The sequence below is a fragment of the Hyaena hyaena genome, unplaced genomic scaffold, assembly GCF_003009895.1.
Source record: "Hyaena hyaena isolate Hyena2069 unplaced genomic scaffold, ASM300989v1 scaffold_34, whole genome shotgun sequence".
Lineage (NCBI taxonomy): Eukaryota > Metazoa > Chordata > Mammalia > Carnivora > Hyaenidae > Hyaena > Hyaena hyaena.
Genome location: NW_024080665.1, coordinates 3,076,353 through 3,094,411, shown reverse-complemented (window position 1 = coordinate 3,094,411; position 18,059 = coordinate 3,076,353). Strand labels below are relative to the sequence as shown.

General features: G+C 44.5%; 1 protein-coding gene across 1 annotated transcript in view; it reads right to left on the bottom strand.

Moving 5' to 3' along the window:
* The window catches only part of ACER3 (alkaline ceramidase 3), a 186,817-nt gene extending 169,701 nt beyond the window's left edge, over nt 1–17,116 (bottom strand). The window contains exon 1 of the mRNA XM_039228793.1: nt 17,021–17,116. The gene's annotated coding sequence lies outside the window, so the exon portion shown is untranslated. The remainder of the gene's footprint in view (nt 1–17,020) is intronic.
* Between the last annotated feature and the right edge of the window lie 943 nt (nt 17,117–18,059).

The window sequence follows — 18,059 nt, the reverse complement described above, 5'->3', positions numbered from 1 at the left end:
CTTCAGCTCGGTTCTTGCTCTCGCAGTCTGTGGGTTTGAGCCTCAGGTCAGGCTCTGTGCTGACAGCTCGGAGCCTGGAGCCTGCTTCAGATTCTGTGTCTCCCTCTCTCTCTACCCCTCCCCTGTGTGTGCTCTGTCTCTGTCTCTCTCTCAAAAATAAACATTTAAAAAAATTACCAAAAATATCTTACAACAAGCCTATGCGGTTGATACTATGCTTTTTTTCATATCCTAGTTAAGAACACTAAAGTACAAAGAGTTACTTGCCTAAATAGGTATAACTAGTTAGCAGCAGAGCCAGGATTTGAATGTAAGCAGCTAGCTTCAGAGCATAGGTGCTTAACAGCTACATTAACAAACATTGCTGAAGAGTTTGTAAATATTGCTAGCGAAGCCAAACTCTGAGAATTTTACAGAAATACGGAGAGCCCCCATGAGACTAAGCTCCAGGAGTGTAGGCACTACTTAACGTCACTGTGTCCCCAGCGTACAGCTTGGCACAGAGTAAGTCCTCAATTAATATGTGGTACATGAACAATAGAAAAAGGCAAGGATAAGGAATTTAAGAGAATCACAATTTTTTGTTCATATGATAAACAGCACATGTTCATTACGGGAAATTTCAAAGTATGGATGAGAAAAAATAATTTTATTATGAAATACCTAGTGTATGAAAATAATATATAACCAAATAGATTAGGAATAATAATGAGATAGAACCTGATTAACATAGAACCTGAGAGCTAGAACCTGACCGATACCTTGAGCCCCACGTATCCTCCTCCAGCCTGGTTACTTCTCTCCGTCCAGAAGCAACCACTTTCCTGTATTTTGTTTTTATCATTCTTCTAGCTTTGTATACTTGTATCCCATGAATGTATCCTGGAGCATAGATTTTTGCATGTTTTTTAATTTTATAAAAGTAGACTCATATAATAAGTATTCTTCTAAGACCTGCCTTTTTCTGACTCGACATTATACTTTTAAGATTCACCTATGCTATAGTGTAAAGCTTAACATTTTTTTCATTTTTACTCTTTTATAATGTCTTCTATAGCACAACCATGCCACATTGTGTTTATCCATGTCCTGAGATGGATATATGTTGTTTCTCATTTTTGCTATTATGACCAAGGCTACCTTCAACACTCCTTTGTCCACATCCGATACACATGTGCAAGACTTTCTTCAATATACTGCCTGTGAACGGAAAGGTCTGCACATCTTCAAATTGATTAGATAATACCAAATAGTTTTCTTTTTTTTTAATTTTTAAATGTTTTTTTAATTTATTTCTGCGAGAGAGACAGCATGAGAAGGGGAGGGTCAGAGAGAGAGGGAGGTACAGAATCTGAAATAGGCTCCAGGCTCTGAGCTAGCTGTCAGCACAGAGCCCGACGCAGGGATTGAACCCACGAACCATGAGATCATGACCTGAGCCGAAGTCGAACACTTAACTAACTGAGCCACCCAGGTGCCCCAGATAATGCCAAATAGTTTTCTAAAGTGGTTGAACCAACTTACATGTCCACAATAAAGCTATATTTCACAACATAAAATGTATTTATACAATAAAAATATAACCCACAATTAAAAATATATATATATACAGACTCATCTGAAATTTTATCACTCAGTAGTAAGCACTGATATTATTTTGGGCCAAACATTTTACTGTGTGTGTGTGTGTGTGTGTGTTTAATTAAGACACAGACAGATGCATGTTTTATTAAAATAGAGTTTAAAAATACAAATCATGGGGCACCTGGGTGGCTCAGTTGGTTGAGCTTCCAAATTCCGCTCAGGTCATGATCTTGAGGTTCGCGGGTTCCAGCCCCGCGTCAGGTTCTGTGCTGACACCTCAGAGCCTGGAGCCTGTTTCAGATTCTGTCTCTCCCTCTCTCTCTGGTCCTCCCCACTTGTGCTCTGTCCCTCTCCTCTCTCAACAATAAATTAAAAAAAAAATACAAATCATTTTAGAGTTTCTTGTTTTCACTTATAATACACAAAGAACATCAAAGAATAAATTTTCATGCACCTGCTGATGCTGATGCTTCCAGAAACTTCACTGGAGTAATCATGACTCTCTGTCTCAGACTTTGAGACTCCGCTATCACCTCTGTGGCTGAACACAAGGCCACACTCTTGAAGCCGAGTTAGTGCTTTCTTGTCCTTGTTCCCTAGTCCCCTGTGCATTTCCCTTATTGGCCTCATTGCCTTGTTGACTAGCTTGTACCCAGAAGGCAGCTATGAGTTCATGGAGACAAAGGATCACCCATATGCAACTCTACGTTCCCAGTGCCCAGCACCAGGCCTAGCATGGAAGCAAATCCACAGGTTAAATAAATACATCCACTTTTATGAAGCAATCTGGCATAGCAGATAAGAGTACCAGCTTTGGAACGTGGCAAACATGACCTCTTATCCCAAACTCCCTTCTTAATAAGCCGTGATTTGATCCTCTTAACCTCTGTAAGCTTCAATTTTCTCATCTCTAAAATGAGGAAAGAATAGTACCTGTTCCATATTTGGAGTAAATGGAAAAAAAAAAATAGTTGCAAAATACAGGGAAATGAAATGAGCTCAGTACACCTCATAAGTATTGTGGTATCATCATTACTCCGAAGGAAGGAGAAGGCATCCTTGGTAAAGCACAGAGGATCACACTGTCCACCATGCACAGGAGAGATGGTGGGGAACACCTAGGCCTGATTTCCCCATGAGACCTATTTTCTAAACTAAGATGACACTTGGATGACCGAGAACAAAAAGTCAATTTTTGTTGACTTGGGCTAACTAACTAAGCTTCTGTGGCCCCTCTTCTCTTAGCATTTCCCCTCACTGCTCCTCTGCCCCCTTATCCTAGCCATTAGCCATCTCCTGCCCTGTCTCCTGCACTAGTCTAAATAATACAAAAGGACCAAATAAACTATTTCCAAGGATTGAAGTGAAATGTAACAAGTATAATAGCTCACATTTATATAAGATTTACTCAGTTCCTGACACTGTTCTGAGTACTCTTCCATATTACCCTTAAAAATCTTCCAAACAATCCACGGACAAGGGCTACATTTAGCCCTCGTTTGCCAATAATGAAACTGACACAGAGAGATTAAATATTTCACCCAAGGGTGACCAGAGGTTTGAATCCGGGCAGTCTGGTACCAGAGGCCATGTTCCTAACTGACTGAGCCTCCCAGGCTCCCAGTGAGCCTACAGTGATTTGATTAGCACCAATAGTAATGGAGAGGAGGGGACAAATTTATAGATGTTTAAGGGGTAAAATCAAGAGGATTTGGGAAGATATTGTGGAGAGGGATTGAGGCGAAGGAGGAAGTTGACCGCTCCTGGGTTTCCAGCCATTCCTGGCTGCTGGATGACCAGAAAATTAACTTGGCTGCTGTGGATGGACAGGGGTAGTCTGTGAGAGCAAGAGGCAGAGAAAACTTGGGCAAGAAACTAGTCCCTGAGGACTTCAAAGGGCAAAAGAAATGTGGGCAGAATGAGACATTCAGAGTGGCTGACAAGTATACAGAAATGGGAGAGAGGTGAGGACATTCATCAAGGACTGAGGATGGGGCCCGATCACCTAATGTGCTGTGATAAGGTGTCTGGGCTTTATTCCAGAGACATCAGAAGTGTTCAAGGAGATAAGATATTTCCATGTGTTAAGGAAAATAGATGTTTGGGTTTGGGATTTTTTTTGTAGGAGGCAAGGTGGGGAGAAGAGAGGAATCAGAAAAATTAGCCTGATCAGCTTCTTAATTAATCAGGAGGTTGTGGCAAATAATCTCAGGAAAAGATAGGACAGTCTGGTTAAATGGCGATACAGGTCCCTGGCGGTCCTCATACCAGTTTTTCCGAAAGGAATTCCAAGAGCTCTTGCTTTAAGGAAAACAGAGAAGTGAGGTTTACCAAGTCAGCTCCTGAGCCCCAAACGCACCACACCCTGGGAGATAAGTCACCACACACATGAACCGAGTCACTGCCCCTGGGTAAGCATTTCGAAATCTGCTACAAAATAAATTTCATGGGGTTGAGTGTTAACTGAATAGCCCTTAACTGATTGTTTTGTGTTAAGTGGTTATGGAAACTTCAACAAAAAAAGTAACCTAAAGACACGTGCCCTGTGAACAGGAATTCCTCCTTTCCACATTACCTACAAATTGAGCCTTCTCTGTCCTTCAAGTCATGAGAATCATTTACGTTTGTGGGGCACCTGGCTGGCTCAGTCAGAGGACCCCGCAACTCGTGATCTTGGGGTTGTGAGGTTGAGCCCCATGTTGGGTGTAGAGATTAAATAAAGAAAACTGAAAAAAAATCATTTACATGTGACTATCCCAGTGCTGGTTTTCTTGTATCCACCCAAATGCTGTCAGTTATCATCTAGATGTTGACCCAAATCTCTATCTAACCCAGATCTGTCTCCAGAGCTTTAGCCCTGAATCAATTAGGATCATGTTTTGCTGCAGGTGACACAAAACCAATCCCAGGGGCTTAACTAAATTAGGGTTTATTTTCCTCAGATGGTAGACAGTGCAGGGCCACACAACAGCTTCACGATGCCAGAATCCGTCTGTTTTTCTTCTCTGCTTCCTTTAATACACTAAGGGCCTGACCCTCATGGTCACAAAATGGCTACATCTTGTCTAAGCATCACAAGTCTGTTTAGGCAGGAAGAAAGTAAAAGGCAAATGCCACCCGGGCCTGTCCATTGGTATCAAGAAAACAATAGTTTTTCCAGAACCTCCACCCAGTGATGTCCACTTAGAACTTATTAGTCAGAACTGGGTCTCATGACCAACTACAGGGAGTCTGGGAAGCCTGGCAAGAGAGTCTAGAAGGGCGAATGGGTTTAAAAAAATTTTTTTAATGCTGATTTATTTTTGAGAGACAGAGACAGAGTGTGAGCGGGGAAGGGTCAAAGAGAGAGAGAGAGGGAGATACAGAATCCAAAGCAGGCTCCAGGCTCTGAGCCATCAGCACAGAGCCTGACGCGGGGCTTGAATTCTCGAACTGCGAGATCATGACCTGAGTGGAAGTCAGACGGTCAACTGACTGAGCTACCCAGGCGCCCCTAGGAAGGCAGATGTTTTAACTAGGCACATCATTGTCCCAAATAAAGTTGGCTTCTGTTAGGAAAGGAGGGGGAGAGCATGTTGAGTGGGCAGTTAGCAGGATACCCCATAGACATACACGCATTTCCAACTACCTTCTGGACAGCTCTCCTTGGATATTTCAGAAGGATCTCAAATTCAGCCTGTCACGGATTCGGGTGATCTCATTGTTTCCCCTCCAAATCGGTGCATTCGCACTGGTTTCTTCCTACAGTGAAATTCACAACCATTGACCCAGTTTGCTCAAGAAAGAAACCTTGACTTCTCCCTATCCCCATCCAGCTATATCCAATCACTTACCACCCTGTGGGGTCTTCTGTCTGTCGCCCTCACTGCCACTGTTTCTGTCCAGGTCGTCACTGCCTGTGCCCTCCCTCACCGCCCTGAGGAAACTTTTGCCCTGTTCTAATCTCACTACTACTCTTTTCGCGGCCGCTGCCAGAGGCTCTTTCTTAGATTCAAAACTGTCAATGCCCTCCTCTGAATAATCGCTCACATGGCAATGATTTCCACTTTTTCCTTGACATAACCAGCAGGGCCCTCTTGCACCTAGCCCCTGCCCACCTCTCAGACCTACTGCAGCCTCCCACTCTCCAGCCACACTAAAATGCTTTTAAATACTCTTCCCTAGAAGAGCCACTTTTCCCACTGCGGGGCTTTGTAGACATCTTCCCATCAGCTTGAATCTCCCCTTCCCTTCCTGTTCCCTTAGCTAATTCTTTTTTTTTCCTCTATTTTTTTTTAAATGTTTATTTATTTTTGTGAGAGAGAGAGACAGAGAAGGGGAAGGGCAGAGAGAGGGGGAGGTACAGAATCTGAAGCAGCTCCAGGCTTCAAGCTATCAGCACAGAGCCCACGAGGCTCAGACCCACGAGCCATAAGATCATTATCTGAACCAAAGTCGGTCACTTATCCAACTGAGCCACCCAGGTGCACACCCCCACCCCTTAGCCAATTCTTATCTTTCAGGTCTCAGATCACTCTGGACTTCCTCCAGAAACTCTTCCCATACCTGCCATTGTACTTCCCATCGTTCTGCATTGTAGCCAACTGTTTACGTGTCTTCCTCAACAGCTAGATCAGGGACTCTCAAACTTCTGAGACTGTCAGAATTGCTGCAGAATCAGTCTCTGGGGGCCCAGGAATCTGCATGTTGAGCAAGCAACCTGGGTCACTGTGAGACAGATGGTCTAGAAGCCAGACCTTGAGAAACACTGAATCAGACTCTAGGCAACTTAAGCACAAGCAAAGTGCCTCGGTCCCCAGAATGTCCCTTGTGTGTAACACCGGGCCAGGCACAAAGTGGGTTACCTTTCTAGCCCCAATCCTCTGCCCTTCCTCTCCTCTACATGCCTCATCCACATAATAATAATGACTACTATTTATAGGGTAACACGAACTATTGTCAGATAGGCAAACAAATAAATAAAAGTGATTTTCCTTCGGTGATTCTCCATTATCCGCAGGTTCAACTCTAGGCTCCCTAACAGGCCAGAGATTTGAATCCAGCAATGCCTCATGTTATCTCTGTGACTTTGAGTAATTTGCTTATCTCCCTCATCTGAAAAATTAACCGAATAGGTGTGCCAACCTCACGAGGTTGCTATTATGAGTAAGTGAGATAATGAGCTTAAAACACTTAAGGGGCACCTGGGTGGCTCAGTCAGTTGAGCATAATCTCACGGTTTGTGAGTTCGAGGCCCATCTCTAGCTCTCTGCTGTTAGAAAGAAGCCTGCTTGGGATCCTCTGGTCTCTCTCTCTCTCTCTAAATTAATTAAAAAACATTCTCTCTCTCTCTAAAATAAATAAAAACCATTTAAACATGCAGGACAATGTCTGACACATAGTGAGAACTCAATACAAATTGGTCATTTATTATTATTACTGCTAATACTATTGCTACTGTTTATGGAGTGCCTATTACATGTCAGCCAAGGTATTTAAGCAAGCATTTTTATATGCATTCTTTCATTTAATTCTCTCAGTCACCTAGATAAGTAAATATGATTATTCCATTTCACAGATAAGAATACCAAGGCTTAGAGAGGCAAAGTAATTCATACAAGGTAAAATTGAGACCAAATGGAAGAAATGAATTTTGAATTTGGAAACTTCTTAAGGCTTTATTAAAGATAAATCAAGGGTTCCTGGGTGACTCAGTGGGTTAAGCCTCCAATTCTTGATCTCAGCTCAAGTCTTGACCTCGGGTTGTGAGTTCAAGCCCCACCTTGGGCTCCATGCTAACCATGAAGCCTACTACAAAAAAAAAAAAAAAAAAAAAAAAATAAAAAAAAAAAAAAAAAAAAAGATAAATCAAATTTGGCAATCATGTAAAACATTACATTCTTTTTTATTTTTATTTTATTTTATTTTTACATTCTTTTTTTGTAAATGTTTACTTATTTTGAGAGAGAGAGAGCACAAGTACATGTGGGGAGCGGGGGACAGAGAGAGACAGAGAATCCCAAGCAGGCTTCTCATAGTCAGCACAGTGGGGGGCTTGAACTCCCAAACTGTGAGATCATGATCTGAGCCTAAACCAAGAGTGGGACGCTTAACCGATTGAGCCACCCAGGCGCCCCGAACATTAACATTCTTGGGAATGTAAAATGATGTATAGTCACTCTGGAGAGCAATGTTTCGCAAAGTAGCAGATGTGCATGTGCCACAGCCGATGTGCATACCCATGATTCATACATTCCTAGGAACATATCCTCAAAATTTCTCACACCTACATATTAGGAGGCATGTACAAGAGTATTCGTTGCCATGATTATTTATTGAACAGAAGGATGTTTAAATAAACTGGAGTATAATCACAAATGAAACAGAATACAGCAGTTATATTGAATGGATATCAAAAGCATAATATTGAGGGGCACCTGGGTGGTTCAGTCAGTTGAGTGTCGGACTCTTAATTTCAGCCCAGGTCATGATCCTGGGGACAATCACATCAGGCTCCACAATGAGCATGAAGTGTGCTTGAGATTCTCTTTCTCTCCCTCTGCTTTTCTCTCCTGCTCACACTCTCTCTTTCTAAAATAAAAAATAAAAATAAAAATAAAAAACATAATTTTGAGGGGGAAAAAAAAAGTTGCAGAATGGTCCCAGTAGGATATTGGTTATAACACTTAAACATTCAAGGGGCACCTGGGTGCCTCAGTTAGTTGAGCCAACAACTCTTGATTACCGCTCAGGTCATGATCCCAGGGTCCTGAGCTTGAGCCCCACCTCCAGCTTTGTGTTGAGCATGTAGCCTCCTTGGGATTCTCTCTCTCTCTCTCTCTCTCTCTGTGTGTGTGTGTGTCTCTCTGCTCCTTCCCCATTCACACATGCTCTCCCACTCTCTCTCTAAGCATTAAAAAAAAAAACATGCAAAACAGCCACCTTTTTTTGTGACTAAATAGGTATGTACTAGAAGTGTTAAAAACACACACTGAGTTAATAAATTGACAAGCCCCAAATTCAAGATGACAGTGACCTAGAAGCATAGATAGGAATGGAATTAGAGTTTCACAAGACATTCAACTGTGCACTTAATGCTTCATTTCTTAAAGAACAAAAGAGCTGAAGCAAACATAGGAAGATACAGATGTGACTAAGATGGGTAAAGAGTACATAGAGATTAATTGTATTATTCTATTTTTATGTATGTCGTATTTTATATTTTTTTAAAGGCTTCAATAAGAACAGGTAGTGTAGGGACTTTGGGGTCCAGAAGTACCCTAAATCTCTGGGGTCATTTTACCTCCATCTGTGATGGTGGCTGCCCTCCTGGGGGGCGGGAGGGGGGGGAGGTTGTTACACGAACCTGGATCAGCGTCCGAGGGACTGACCTGCGCCTGTGGAAGCCCGCAGCTCCGACATGCAGCAAGCCCTGGGCACTGGCATGACCTGGTCTGCCACTTCCCGTTGCTGGGAACGCCTGCCCGCAGGTGCCACCAAGAGGCAGAGTAGTAGGGAGGTCCCCCTCCAGGAGCTGGGCCCAGCCAGGAGCCTCTGCAGCGTGACTTTCGCCCCACGCATCTCTAGCCCAACCCGAGAGAGCTCTGGTGGGACACTTGCGGACACCCGTCCCAGGCGGCATCTGGGGGCCCGGGGAACCCCGTCGGGGCCCGGCTTGCCCTGCCCTGAACTCATGGTCCCGCCTCCGCGTTAAGAGCCCGCGCCAGCTGAGCGGGGCGTGCACAGGATGCTGCAGATTGCCGTTCAAAAAAAAGTTCATCTCCGCTTTCTCCTAATGTAAGGGCTTGTAAACCGCTAGAACGCCATCAGTACCATCAGATCTGTACTCACGCACCTGAAAAGGTGTGGTGACATCGTAAGATGCAGATGATGGGCGGAGGCGGGAAGCAGGTTATATATATATAAATATATAAGCAGTTTATACATATATAAAAACGCATTTTTAGCATGTGCTTAGGAAAAAAGCCAGAAATGAGTATCTCTGTAAAGTGGGATTAAGAATGACTTTTTAGGGGCGCCTGGGTGGCTCAGTCGGTTGAGCGTTTGACTTCAGCTCCGGTCATAACCTCGGGGTTGGTGGGTTCGAGCCCCGCGACGGGCTCTGTGCTGACAGCTAGCTCAGAGCCTGGAGCCTGTTTCGGATTCTGTATCTCCCTCTCTCTCTGACCCTTCCCTGCTCACACGGTCTTTCTCAGAAATAAATAAACCTTAAAAAAAGAGAGAGAATGCTTTTTTATTTCTGGCTGTATTTTCTAAATGTTCTACTATGTTTTAACTTGCTTTTAAAACTAATGTAAGAGTGGAAAAATAGTTCTTCCTCTATTCTTCTAGGTTCTTGGCTGAGACCTCACCCATAATAAAAAGACTAACAGGAGCAAAAGAAATTCCCACAAAAGGCAACCATGAAGTTGAGGTTTATATATCTTCCTGATCTAAAGAAGTGGACAGGGATCTGGGATTTGAGGAGGGAGGGGAGGGAAGGCAATTTTCACAGAAAGGTGAGAAGAACAAATGTTTGATAAACAAACGATTGCTCTGCACTGCAGATAAGTCTCTCAGATGAAAAGGTGATCTCAGGTAATAGCCCTCTTCCTGTTTAGAAGCCCCCTTTCTAAATTCTTTTAGGCAGTTAAGGGGGAGGTAAAAAGCTTTTCTTTAGTCTGCTGGGTCTTGATTGCCTTCAGCATAAAATAATCCACACTCCCAAGCGGCAAGTTTTGGGTGGGCTATTCTACCACTGCTTTGTTAGGTTACAAAAAAAATTACATGGGTTCAAAAATTCACCAAGTACAAAAAAGTACCCCCAAAATAAGTCCTTCCCTCATCTCAGTCCTTAATCCTCCTCAGCCAGAGGAGGACTTTTGTATTCAGAACCAATTTTTATCAACAGAAACAAAGGGACATTTGCAACAAAGAGAGTATTTGTTTCTGGGTTTGTAGCTCCCATTTAGAGAATGGGGAGAGCTTTGCGGGCAAGGAAAGAAGTCAAAGAAGTCGGGCTTTGCCTTCGGACAGGGTCTTGAACCACAGCCCTGCCACCAGTGCAGTCTTGAGCAAGTCACCAAACCTTTCTAATTCTGCTTTCTCATCTTTGAAATGAAGATAACCACCCCCCCACCACCATTTTATTATAAAGATAAGATGAGATCATATGTGTAAAGCTCTTAGTCCCATTGCACAGATATCAATGCCCAGGAACTGCCAGCCTTAGTCATTATAGTAATTATTTCTGATGTGTGCCACATGCATCTGTGAGATAGGGAAACTGAAGAAGTGTATCAAAACCTGCTTTTTGCTCCTTTCCTTGCTTCTGTTTTTGCTAGGATCTGCATCCTCACTTTACACATGCTTCAGGATGCAAATAGTGTATGTGTTCCTTGTAAGGGACAAGGAGTTAATGATTAAAAAAAAATATATAGATAGCATGTAAGGAAAGACCAGGTGAGAATGAACAGAGGAAGCTATCATATGTGTATTCCAGACCATCGGAGCTAGACATCTCCATGCCAACCCCCCCAGGCTCCGAAGAATAACACCTGGGCCCTGGTCTTTGTTCTAACAGGTTCCCAGATGCCTGAGAGGAGAGGTACACCAGACTGCCATCCTCAGTACAAACCCTGAGACCCAGAACAAAGACAGCCTCCCTCCTTTCCTTTTTCTGAGTCTCCCAGATGCTCTGTCTGTACCTGCACTCTCTCCATACCTACAGTAACTCTGCTTTTCACCTCCTGCTGGCTCGCGCTTGATTTCTATCCTGTGCACAGCCAGGGACCCTTTTGGCTGGTCCTAGGAGACCACCCTTTGGGTCCTGGGACCTGGCCTGTCGGTATCATTTGCACTTAGTTAAGTCTTCAGAAATGGACTGGTAGAGCATTTGTTTGGCAGGGAATAGTATCTGAGATTTTAAAACAAACAAACAAACAAAAAACAGCTGTAAAAAAAATTTCCCTTGAAGGTGACATGGGCTTCCAGGAATCACAAACTCCTTTGTAGCTTGGCAGCTGATGGATGGGGTAAAGGGTTCAGTATGGGGGAAGGAAAGCTGAGACCAGGCTCTGTAGCTAAAACAGGCCCCATCAGGCCTAGGGGCAAACCCAAACATATATGCTCTTAAAAGTCTCAGAGAAAGCAAGTAAACAACCAGAGAAAAATAAAGAACTGGATGCAGGAGTGAAGAAATTAATATGCATTTGTTCTTTGTGCTGAACTCAGTGTCCCCATCTTCTTCGGGTGAGCAATTCCCTGTGTGCACAGACTAATACTTTAGGGCACGGAACATAGAGATTGGGGGTGGGGGAAGGGCACGGTGGAGCCAGGTAAGGGGCTGACATTTATTGAGCCCTGACTATACCTAAGGCATTTTAAAAATTGCTTATTCATTTTGGGGGGGGAGGGGGACAGAGGATTCGAAGCGGTCTCTGTGTAGACAGCAGCAAGACTGACAGGGAGCTGGCACTCCACGTGGAGCTGAGGTCAGATGCTCAACCCACTGAATCACCCAGGTGCCCCTGTAAGGCAATTTATACACGTTATTTTTTCCCATTGAATCTTCATTACTTCGTGAGGTGGATGTTACTGCCTCATTTGCAAGTGAAACATTCTGGATTAGGGAAGTTAATGACTTGATTACAGTCACACAGATACTAAGTGATGAAGCCGGCAGGCAGAAGTTCCTGCTACACCACACTGCCTTGTCAATTTCCATGAAGATTTCATGGAGAGGACGGCTTACTGTAGTGGATGAGCAAGCACTCTCACCTCAGAAAAATGGGATTCAACTCTGGAGACTTTCTTTGTGGACCAGGGCAAATTGTTTGCTATCCCTGGAGCCTGGTTTTCTTATCTGCAAAATGGGGATCATGACACCAACAACAGTCACTGAGTGGTCGGATAGATCACATGAGTCTGACAGTGCTGCTTGAACTTGAAGGAGCTCTATGAATATTAGTGCTTGTCATTAGGGGCCAGAGTTTTAGGAAGTCTCTATGAAGGAGACTATGTCCAGGAAGGTGCCAGATGCACAGTTGGCCATCCCTCTTTTGAGCCTGGAGAGATGAGATGAGGGAGAGGCTTGGCTTGCCCAGAACAGGAGGGCTTTGCACAGTATTTGGTACTTTCAAGCAGATCAGTAAACATTAACTGAAATTAATCCAAGCACAGCGCAGGAAGTGGTTTGGGTGAAAATGGATTCTTCCATTAAATATTTGTTACTCTGTGCAAGGCCCAGAGCTGAGATCTGGGGAGATAAAGGAGAATAAAACAGGTCCTTTATAACATGAGATAGAAAGTGCTAAATACCACTAGAGAAGTTTTCTGGAGCTGCTGGGGAAATAGACATGAAAGACCCAGACCCTTGCTCAAAAAGCTCCCACCTAGGTGAGGCAGAGGCTGCATACCTCTCCCAGTAATCAGGTTCATCAGAGTAGAACACAACTGTGGGTAGTCAGAGGGGGAGGGAAGACTCCTTCCTGGGGGCAAGAGGCTGAGGGAGAGGGAAGGCAGGGAAGGAGTGGGTGGGAGATTAAGGTCCTTGGTTCTTTGTTCTAACCCAGTGGGTGGTCAACCTTAATTTGAACATTGGACGATGTTGGGTTTTAAGGTTAGAGAGGAGGGGACAGGGAGGAATGAGGTTGGGAGGCAAGGGGTGGTGGTAGGCTGGGAAGAACTGGATATTGGGGTGGGGGGAACTGGGGTAGGAATTGTCCAGAGAGGAACTCTTTGCTCAGAGAATGGGGCATAGGCTGGGTTTCTATTCCCACAGACCGCTTCGTGACTTGGGGAGATTCAATGTGTAAAATCTTGCACTTCTTATTAGATTCATATCCTTAGTCATTTAAATTTTCTGAACCTCAAAGACTTTATAAAACGAGGCTATATATTTGTACTTCATGTGATTGTTGTAAAGAATGAATTAGACCGGGGCGCCTGGGTGGCTTAGTCGGTTAAGCGTCCGACTTTCGCTTAGGTCATGATCTCGCGGTTCGTGGGTTTGAGCCCCACGTCGGGCTCTTTGCTGACTGCCAGCTCAGAGCCTGGAGCCTGTTTCAGAGTCTGTGTCTCCCTCTCTCTCTGACCCTCCCCTGCTCACGCTGTCTCTCTCTCTCCTAGAAATAAATTAAAAAAAAAAAAAAAAGAATGAATTAGACCAATTCTAGAACATCTGTGCCCTAGAAGACATATCCAGGAACATTCTTAGCAGCACTATGTGTAAGAGAAAACACTGGAATCAGACACATCTTAAGTGTCTCTCAGTTCAATGAATAAATAAAATATGATGTATTCATAAAACAGATTACTATACAGCCAAGAAAATGAACGAATTAGAAGTCCACATGTCAACAAGAATGAATCTCGGGAATATAATGTTGAAGGGAAAACCTAAGTTACAGAAAACTACATATACTTTAATTCCTTTTATTTAAAGTTCAAAAACATGCAAAACCAAAGAAAATACTCTTTGAGGATACAAATACATAACTGTAAAGAAAATTGAGGGAGAAAGGCAGAAAATTAGGAGTGTTATCTCTGGCATGAGAAGGAGGCAGCAGTGTGAGGGATGAGCACTAGGATTTCCAAGGTAAAAGTAGTATTCATTTTTGAAAATAGGTTTTGGGGGGCACCTGGGTGGCTCAGTCGGCTAAGCATCCAACTTTGGCTCAGGTCATGATCTCACGGTTTGTGGGTTCGAGTCCCGCATAAGGCTCTGGGCTGACAGCTAGCTCAGAGCCTGGAACTTGTTTCAGATTCTGTGTCATCCTCTCTCTCTGACCTTCCCCTGTTCACGCTGTCTCTCTCTCTCTTAGAAATGAATAAAACATTTAAAAAAAAGTAAAAAAAAAAAAGAAAATTGATTTTGGGTGCAGGAGTTTTGTTGTATGTTTGTTTTTGTTTTTTTATATCTTATGCATATTTTGTAAATATTCTTTTTTACCTACTTAATATCAATACAAACAATTTTAAAAACCTGCCCCATCTTTTTAAAAATTTTTTTAAAATTTAAATCCAAGTTAGTTAACATGTAGTGTAGTAATACTTTCAGGAATAGAGTTTAGTGATTCATCACTTACAAAGAATACCCAGTGCTCATCTCAACAAGTGTCCTCTGTTATGCCCGTCCCCCCACCCAACTGCCCCCCAGCAACCCTCAGTTTGTTCTCTGTACTTAAGAGTCTCTAATGTTTTGTTTCCCTCTCTGTTTCTATATTATTTTTGCTTCCCTTCCCTTCTGTTCATTTGTTTTCCTAAATTCCACTTATGAGTGAAGTCATATATTTGTCTTTCTCTAATTTTGCTTAGCATAATACCCTCTAGTTCCATCCTTGTTATTACATATGGCAAGATTTTATTATTTTTTATTGCTGGGTAATATTCTATAGTATATATATACCACATCTTCTTTATCCATTCATCTGTCAATGGACATTTAGGCTCTTTCCATACTTTGGCTATTGTCCATAGCACTCCTATAAACATTGGGGTGCATGTGCCCCTTTGAATCAACACTCCTGTATCCTTTGGATAAATACCTAATAGTGCAATTGCTGGGTCATAGGGTAGTTCTATTTTTAATTTTTTGGGAAATCTCCATGCTGTTTTCCAGAGTGGCTGTACCAGTTTGCATTCCCACCAGCAGCGCAAAAGAGATCCTCTTTCTCTGCATCCTCGACAGCATCTGTTGTTGCCTGAGTTGTTAATGTTAGCCATTCTGATGGCTGTGAGGTGGTATCTCTTTTGTGGGTTTGATTTGTATATCCCTGATGATGAGTGATGTTGAGCATTTTTTCATGTGTCTGTTAGCCATCTAAACCTGCCCCATCTAATACCTACTGCTGTAAATTATGTCATAGTTTTAAAAGGAAACAAGCCAGTGCACCTGGGTGGCTCAGTCAGTTAAGCATCCAACGCTTGATGTCGGCTCAGATCATGATCTCAAGTCCTGAGATGGAGGCTCACAGCAGGCTCACTTCTAAACATGGAGCCCACTTAAGATTCTTTCTCTCTCTTCCTCTGCCTCTCCCCCATTCACGAGTGTGTGTGTTAACATGTTCTCTCTCTCTCTCTCTCTCAAACAACAACAACAACAACAAAAAAAGCAAACAAAAAAAAAGGGAAACAAGGGGCGCCTGGGTGGCTTAGTCGGTTAAGCGTCCGACTTTCGCTTAGGTCATGATCTCGCGGTTCGTGGGTTCGAGCCCCGCGTCGGGCTCTGTGCTGACTGCCAGCTCAGAGCCTGGAGCCTGTTTCAGTCTGTGACTCCCTCTCTCTGACCCTCCCCTGCTCACACTGTCTCTCTCTCTCTCCTAGAAATAAATAAAAAAAAAATATTAAAAAAAAAAGGGAAACAAGCAAATTTAGGGAATTAGCTGTGAATGATTTGGCTTACTGTGAATCAGCTTCTGGCTTATTAGTCATTTGGCAAAGTGATGGTTTGAGGAATTATTCATTTGGGCAGCTGGCTTTCTGTGATGTGCTTGTTGGAAAATTGGCCTGGAGTCTGGTGTTGAGTAAGATCAGGGCTATTAGAAGGAAGCATGTTGGCCAAGATTGGAGGAGGGATCCTAACCCCGGCCTAGAGGAGGAGGGGAGGCTGGTTTGAGGCCTGGTGAGTCCTGAAGAATGAGTACACGCTAACTAGTTCTGTCCACTCTGCCCCTTAACAGCTCTCAGAACTGCCAGCTTCTCTCTACCCTCACAGCCAGCCTCCAGGTCCAGGCTCCCGGCATCTTGCCCCCGGACCATTGCTGTAAAGGCCTCCATTTTTTTTTTAATTTTTCAATGTTTTATTTATTTCTGAGAGAGAGAGAGAGAGAGAGAGAGAGAGGCAGCGTGAGCAGGGGAGGGTCAAAGAGAGAGGGAGACACAGAATCGGAAGCAGGCTCCAGGCTCTGAGCTGGCTGTCAGCACAGAGCCTGACGCGAGGCTGGAACCCACGAACCGCGAGATCATGACCTGAGCTGAAGTCGGACGCTTAACAGACTGAGCCATCCAGGTGCCCCTGAAGAGGACTCCTGATGGGTGTCCTGGCATCCACTCTGACCCCCTTCAATGTGCCACACCAGAGCCAGAGGGAAATTTCTCATGTTTAAATCTGATCTATTTACCCTGCCTGACACTGTTAGATGGTTTTCCATGGCCCGTAGTATACTAATCGCAATTAATCTCATTGCTTGTTGGGACAATTAAAGGAGTTACCGCAAGCAATACATCTAATCTAGAAGAGTGCCTGGCACATAGTGAGTGACACACCAGGGTCAGCCATCACTAACGAGGCTGTGTCCCCGCCCCCCCACCTTGCACGAGGTGTTTAGTTTAACGTGGGATCTCTCCCGGAATCTCCAGGTGCTCCTCACTTGTCTTCTCGCCATTCCACCAATGCATCATGTCCCTCCTTCCTTCGGGAACTAGCTCTTCGGGACTTAGCCAGGTGGTAACTTACTTGAAACACACAGCCTGCTTCCACAGACAAGATGCTTCTCCAGGGTAGTGACAGTTTCGTTTCTCTCTCTGTCCTCGGTGCCAAGCACAAAGCGAGCATCAGCGAGACTTGTTCAATAAAAGAATGAGGAAAGGGAGGAGAGGGGAGGGGAGGGGAGGGGAGGGAAGGGAAGGGAAGGGAAGGGAAGGGAAGGGAAGGGAAGGGAGGGGAAGGGAGGGGAAGGGAAGGGAAGGGAAGGGAGGGGAAGGGAAGGGAAGGGAAGAATGGATACTCGAGGCTCTGAACAGATGAAGCCAGAGTTCACTTGTGTCCTGCCTCCCTCATGGTAAGAAAGCTGATTTCGCACTGTGCTGGGCTGTCAACGGCCTGTATGACCTATTCATTGACCCAGCATTTTGGGGTTGCAGGGAAATTTTCTGAGGACTTTGCCCCTGGGAACCACTCACCCGAAGCCTGAGCAGGAGCCCCCAGAGAGCCAAAGCTGAAGCCTCTTTTTGCTACTGATCAGCATGTTTCCAGAATAAGAGGCATGAGACCCTGTCAGCCTCCGTCAGACCCGGATGTTGTCCTGCCCCGTTCAGCACTTGCCTTCCGCAGTCTTCAGAAATGGACTGATGGATGGGCCACTTGTGCCCACAGTGCGGCTCAGTCCTGGGCCTCCCCTGTGCATGAATACTGTGTGAGCATCAGTGAGGAGGCACGCTCGGAGAAAAGAGCCAGGAGCAGCTTGGAGCTCAGGGCTCCAGGTGAGGAAACAAGGCAGGTACGAACACCGTTCACATGACCGCAGGCTGCTGACTGCAACCACAGGAATCTGACCGGTACAGTGGTTCCCTAGAGGGAGTGTCTGGTGCACAGGAAAGGCCCAGTGTTTGCAGGGCAAACGTGTGGTTGGTGTGGGGGTGGGGGTGCTCAAGTGTCAGTCTTCTCTTCACAGATGAAGCTTTCGGCAGAACTGGGTTTTGAGGCCTGGGCAGCTGTTATCACATGATGGGGACATGGAGGAGAGGTGGGGTGGCCTTTGAAGAAGAGGGAATGG